We start from the raw sequence: 6,236 nt of genomic DNA, 5'->3' as shown, positions 1-6,236 counted from the left end.
AAAAGACAACTTGAGCCAAGGAAGGATACGCGCAAATGTGCAAAGCCGCTTTACATGGCCACGCCCGGCATATGCATTCGCCATTCAGTGGTGCGAAGCCCCTGGACCTGGAGGCCACTCTTGACTCTTGAGTCCAAATCCGAACCATGTCGACCCAAACCCGGGCCAGCACATTAGTGAGAGAGACGTGAGTGCAGCCAAAGTTGATTTGACCTTTTCCACTGTCCCAACCCTATTAGTTTTCCACTCAAACAATCAAAGGGGAAATTGTTCTTTTATCTCCACCTATCATTCGAGCTCAAGCATGGGATAAAGAGTAGCGCCCCACAGCACACATTCCAACCGTGTATTATAAACATCTATAAGTATCCAAAATGTTCCCAATGTACGTTCAGATATGCATGTGGAACGCCCCTGATATAATCTCTTGAATAAATTCAAGGCTAAACTTATGAACCTGTTACGAATCTGGATCTCACAGTATGTTTTGGCCGTACATCAAGAATATCTTTTATGTTTATATTTATTATTTATGTGAGATGTTTCTAATACAAGATAGGATGTATGCCTTGTGAGGAGCAGATCCCTATTCACCTGTCACCTGTGATCCAATTCACTGAATCAAAAAGGATCCATTCATCCAATTAAAAACTGCCACATATGCAAAAAGTAGGTGCCCATGAGAGAAAAAACCTTTGGGAGAATAACTGTTGAGCCCAGGGTGAAAATTTGTATACTCAAGGTATATTTGGGGTAGGTGCCATTGATGCCAATTTATGAATAAATACGAGTGTATACAGTGTGAGATTTTGACCTTTTGAAGATTTACGATGGAAATAAGAAATAAGAAATCTATATCAGACCTGTCCGTACTTCTCTGAAAAGACTTTGGCTGTTGATTTCTGGGTTGAGCACGTTACATGGGAGTGGGCAAATTAAGCTGTTGGGCCCCAACAGCCATAAACCCCCGTGAGCTGTCTGCAATACGTACACATGCGCAATTATTTTGTTTTGGTAACTAGCGCAAGTTAATCTTGCTTGTATACATACCCAAATGGAACAAATCCAACCACCGTAGCCAGCCAAAATGTAGCTTGGTCAAATGGTGCAAACTTATTCAAGTCAGAACCCTTGCTTTCCCCTTGTGTAAAAAAAATGGTGTGGTCCTATATATACCTTCTGAGCTTCTTATCCAAATTCTATCATCTCACTTGTCTTGAATCAGATTCATTGTTTTAAGAATTCAATTGTGATTTGGGAAAGAGAAGATGAGAAACCAAGTAATGTTCAACCGAGGAGTATCCACTACTTTGATGCCAGCACTACTGGTCTTTCTTCTCTTCTTCATTAATGTTGATGTTCAAGCAAGAAATGTTGTACAGGAATGTGCTCCTTCTTCATGTGGGAACGTTCGAAACATCAGCTACCCATTTCGGCTCAAGGGCGAACCCAACAACTGCGGTGACCCAGACTACGAGCTCACCTGCGACAACAACAATGACACCATCTTGGAGCTCAATTCAGGGAGATACTATGTCAAGCAAATCTCCTATGACCGTCATATCATCAGAGTCGCCGATATCAACTTGTCAGACGGCAATTGCAGTTTACCAAACAAATCTCTGTTACGGCAGGATATTGAGAATGATCGTCGATTCAGAGCCGACTTGCTCATCGGGCGTACGAGTGCAAGCTTCGTGAATTGCTCAACACCCATCGATGATCCCAAGTACAGAAGTCTTCCTTGCTTCGCCACCAACACATCAAATGCTTACGTTTTGTATGATCATCAGCAAACGCTATCTGGTGATTCTGGTCTCTACAATTCTTGCACGTTCATCTCAGTGGTTCCTGCAGTCTTAAGTAATGCAAATAACCCTTCGTATGAGACCATACAGAAACTACTTCAGAGGGGGTTCGATCTGGGATGGTCGGTTGAGTGCCGGAATTGTCTTCGGAAGGGCAAATCTTGTTCACTTAGTGAAATCACCGATCCATTGATTTTTCAGTGTGGTACTTTCTCTTCTCCCCTCTTTTTTCTTTATTCACTAGCTACTACGTAGTTCGTACTTTTGCACCGTCTAAGCATTTTCTCAATCTTTGGCTTCATATTTTTCCTTCTTTTTTTTCTCAATCTTTCTTTCAGTTAGGTTTGTGAGATGGGAAGGAAAAAAATATAGAATATTCTTGAATATTCTTTCCCATTCATGTTTGGTTAATATGTGGTATGCCATGAGATGGGATGGGAAAACCTACGATTACATATCTTAATTTTTGGGAAATGGAATCTCACCATTTTCGTGGAAAACAAGTGGAAAAGGAGAAGAAAGTTGTTTAATAGAAAAACACTTTCATTGTGGTATATTTAAGAGTTAACATTAGACCCATGACCCATAAATTAATTATTGATTATTTAATAATATATTAATAAAAATTAATTAATGAATAAATCAAAAGAAATAATCAATAAAAAATTTTAACCAATTAAAAATAATTATTTATTTATTTTATTATTAATTTAATTAAATGAAATAATAAAATACTAACTTATTAAAATAATTAATAATACTAAAGAAAATTTTTTAATTGATTCACAATAAATATTAATAAAGTGAATTAGTAATTATTAACTAATTAATTAATTATCAATATTAATTAATTAATTATTATTATTAGAATTGATTTTCTCACTATGTTCCCTTTTACAAGGTAATCAAGTAGTGGAATGTGAAAGATTTCCACCCAATTACCCTTTCACATCACAACCCATCCCATCCCACCAAATCTTCCATTGAACTAAATACATCCCAAAGGATCCCTTAGATAACGATAATGATGAATTCCTAACTTCTAAAATATTGCTGATGTAATGTAGTTGGTTAAAACATTCTTTATATTATTAGCACTATAGGCTGCTAATGTTGCACCCCAATACAACTGTGCCCTTAGGCTGTAAGTCTTAGGGTGCAACATTTCCAAGCTTGGTGTACTTACATCCTATGGTACCTTCATAACCGAGCAGGTCGTCCTATAAACATGTTTATTTATTTTTTTGCTTAAAAAATTGGCAATCATGGGTGTCAGCTTTTCAATGGGTTCTTCAAATCTGAAAGGATAATTGGTGTTTAGATGCAGTTTTTTATTACCTTGTATAATGATTTTTGGTGACCTAATTTAATTTTATAATTAAAACACTTATTAAAAACCATCAAAAGAGCATTAAAACCATCATCCAAGTATTGATACGCTAGAAATGTGAAATTTATACTTATTATTATCTGATGTTTCAGGATTAAACATGTTAGGAGGGGTTATGGACACCCCAGTAACTCCCTATAAGCAGCGTTTTGGTAGGGCTAAAACACAAACACTGATACGTTGACATATTTTAAACCTTGATTAATTAGAACATTATAACATATGTAAATGTATGTACATTTAGACCTATAGATAGATAAATACAACTCTAACCTTCTTGCCTCATGTCTCATGCAGATGATAATTGGGTACTAGAAACAATTAAGAACGGTAAGCACCCTGATTTAGATTTTTAATTATTATTATTATTAAGATGAACTTTAATTAGCAGAGGATCGTCTCATCAATTACATTGTTATTTTCTCTATACAGTAATGTTGGCGCTGTTAAGGGATGTGGTACTCTCTCTAATAGGTAAAATCTCTGAACCTAAGCTTCATTTCTAATGCACTTGTCTTCTTGTTATTAATTAATTTCAATTCCTAAGTCTCTCTTGCTCCGATTCATTGCAGCACTGAGTTTCATCGCTCGGATTATAGTTGTACTGCTACTCATGTCTGTGTTCCTCATCTACAAGTTACAAAATAAACAAAAGCCCATAATTGTCATAGACAAGTTTCTACAACCCGGAGCCAGACCCAGAACTTCCTCTTTATTAAATAGTTGAATGTTCAATTGTTAATAGTGTTACACAGTTTTGTAGAACTTCCTCTTTATTAAATAGTTGAATGTTCAATTGTTAATAGTGTTACACAGTTTTGTATGTCATTAACTCCAATCAGTTTAATATACTTATAACATTTATTGTAAATGAATAAATTATATATTTGATTCATGTTCCTGTGGTGTGTTTCTGTATAATATCCTTAAACCGGTTGAGTGGCCTGTCTCTGCCACAAGGGTGAGACCCGAGGTATATGCAGTGTAGGATTAATTGAATCTTTGAACCGGACCAGATTTCCAGTATTGCCCTGGACCTTGGAAATTGATGGGCAAAACTAGAAAATTACACCTGACCCCTACACTCGATTATGATACTACACTAAGTGTCGGATTGGGCTGTCTTTGATATGTCAATCAGTGAGATCCTTAGCGGGGGTCAAAACCTAGGTATGTTGAGACAGTCTGAGAATTCATCTGAGTGGGTGATCATAGTGACAGAATCAGCCCATTTGTCGGACAAAGGTAATGATCGGGGATGCACTCTCTTTGATGGAAACCAAGACTGCCGGCAGCCGATTTCAATCGTTGAAATTTGTTTTGCAAAATATATTTTATATGACATATAAAAGTATATATATTATGGTTTCCAAACGTTTGCAAAAAGTTTTAATTCCCGGGATCCATGTGAGTGGAGAGTGCAGCACTATTCCTTGCAGCCGAGGGAGATGTCATCTCTTGTCGGTCAGTGTTTGTTCATTATGGGCTGAGAGGTTAAGTGTAAGATCATTGAGGGTAATACCTGATGGGCTAATCTTGCATCTACCCACAGTCCCTGGTGTTACAAGGTGGCTTGGCCCAAGGACCACTTAGAGTAAGTGTTGGGCCCATAGAGCCCATGTGATGAGTTTCAGGGGGTGCACTGTCCATAAAAGTGTATTCGGCCAGGCCTTGTAACAAAAGTTGTGTTGAACCCATGTAGCTGATGTGTAGATCAATGTTTGAGTCTCACGCCATACAAGGAAGCCCAACTGGGCAGCAGTTTGGAAGGCTAAGTGAGCACATAACCTTATTAGGCCTAAAGCCCATTTCGAACTTGACTGATTTGATCAGCTTAATATGGGGTGAATTCTGATATTAGATTAGCAGATAGGATTGGGTTTTAACCCTATCCACTCAGAGAGCATATATGAATGTGATTCTAGAAACCTTCTAATAGAATTAGGAGAGGGCGGATCTAATCTACAGATAAGATAAGGATTTACCCTTATCACTTAAGGGGAATTCTGATCCAAATATGATTTCGATCAACAACTCCTAATGGGATTAGGAGCTGATCCCTTTAAGCTTATAAAAGGAGGAGGGGGCGCCAGCCTTTAGAAGACACATATTCACATCCTCTTCAGAGCTGAAATCACAAAAAAAGAATTCAGCACCTCTGCGAAAATTCTTTCTTGCCGCCGCCACATCTTCCAGTTCGTTTTCCTCTTGTCAGTAGGAGTGATTAAAATTAGATCTTGATATTAGTCATTTGTGAAAGAACTGATTAGAAGTAGTGCTCATGTGTCATCCAGGTGATTCTTGCGAAGGATCCGGTTCTTGTGAAGAACGCTGTTGATTCTGCTCCATCCTGCACTGCGCCATATTCAGTGGGAGAAGTCTTTGGTTCCTTCCTTGGGCGTGAACACCTCCATTGGGAGATATTGTTTCTCCGTATCAGGTATATCCCTCTCCTACTGCTTTTGTTCAGATCTGGTTCGGTTCTTGGTTCAAGATTGATCCGTGAAAAATATGATTTTTCTAAAATAGGGAATACGATTCCCAGTAGGATGGAGAAAAAATTTTGAAATTCGCCCATTCTATTCCACAAGATTCGGGCGTCCATACAATGGATATCTCATCCCTTCAGTGGTATCAGAGTCAGGTTCAAATCTTGAACCGAATTGGATCAAATCTGAACCTGCGCAAATGGGCAGAAGGCGTTCTACCCGATTTGTGCAGTTATAAGGTTTTTCTGGAAAATTTGTTTCCAGTTGATTGGCGATTAATCTGAAATTAAATTTTATAAATCTGATTATTATTTAGAATTGTTCTTTATAATTTTCTAAATTTATGGGTTGTTCGTACACATGGAGATCGAAATCTTGATTGGCGCATGGAACCTGCGATTTTGCAGTTTCTTGTTTTTTTATTACATTTGGTTTGTGAAATATTTTTTTTTTTATTTTTAGACTAAATGTATAGGCATTCGATCTGATGTAATTATAATAGAAATTAGGTTTTCTATTTATTTTATTTTGGATCGAAGATGGTGGCGC

Source organism: Nelumbo nucifera, chromosome 4, assembly GCF_055504915.1.
Source record: "Nelumbo nucifera cultivar China Antique chromosome 4, China Antique-T2T, whole genome shotgun sequence".
In the NCBI taxonomy this organism is placed as follows: domain Eukaryota; kingdom Viridiplantae; phylum Streptophyta; class Magnoliopsida; order Proteales; family Nelumbonaceae; genus Nelumbo; species Nelumbo nucifera.
The sequence above is the reverse complement of the archived record's forward strand: the minus strand, read 5'-3'. Positions refer to the sequence as shown.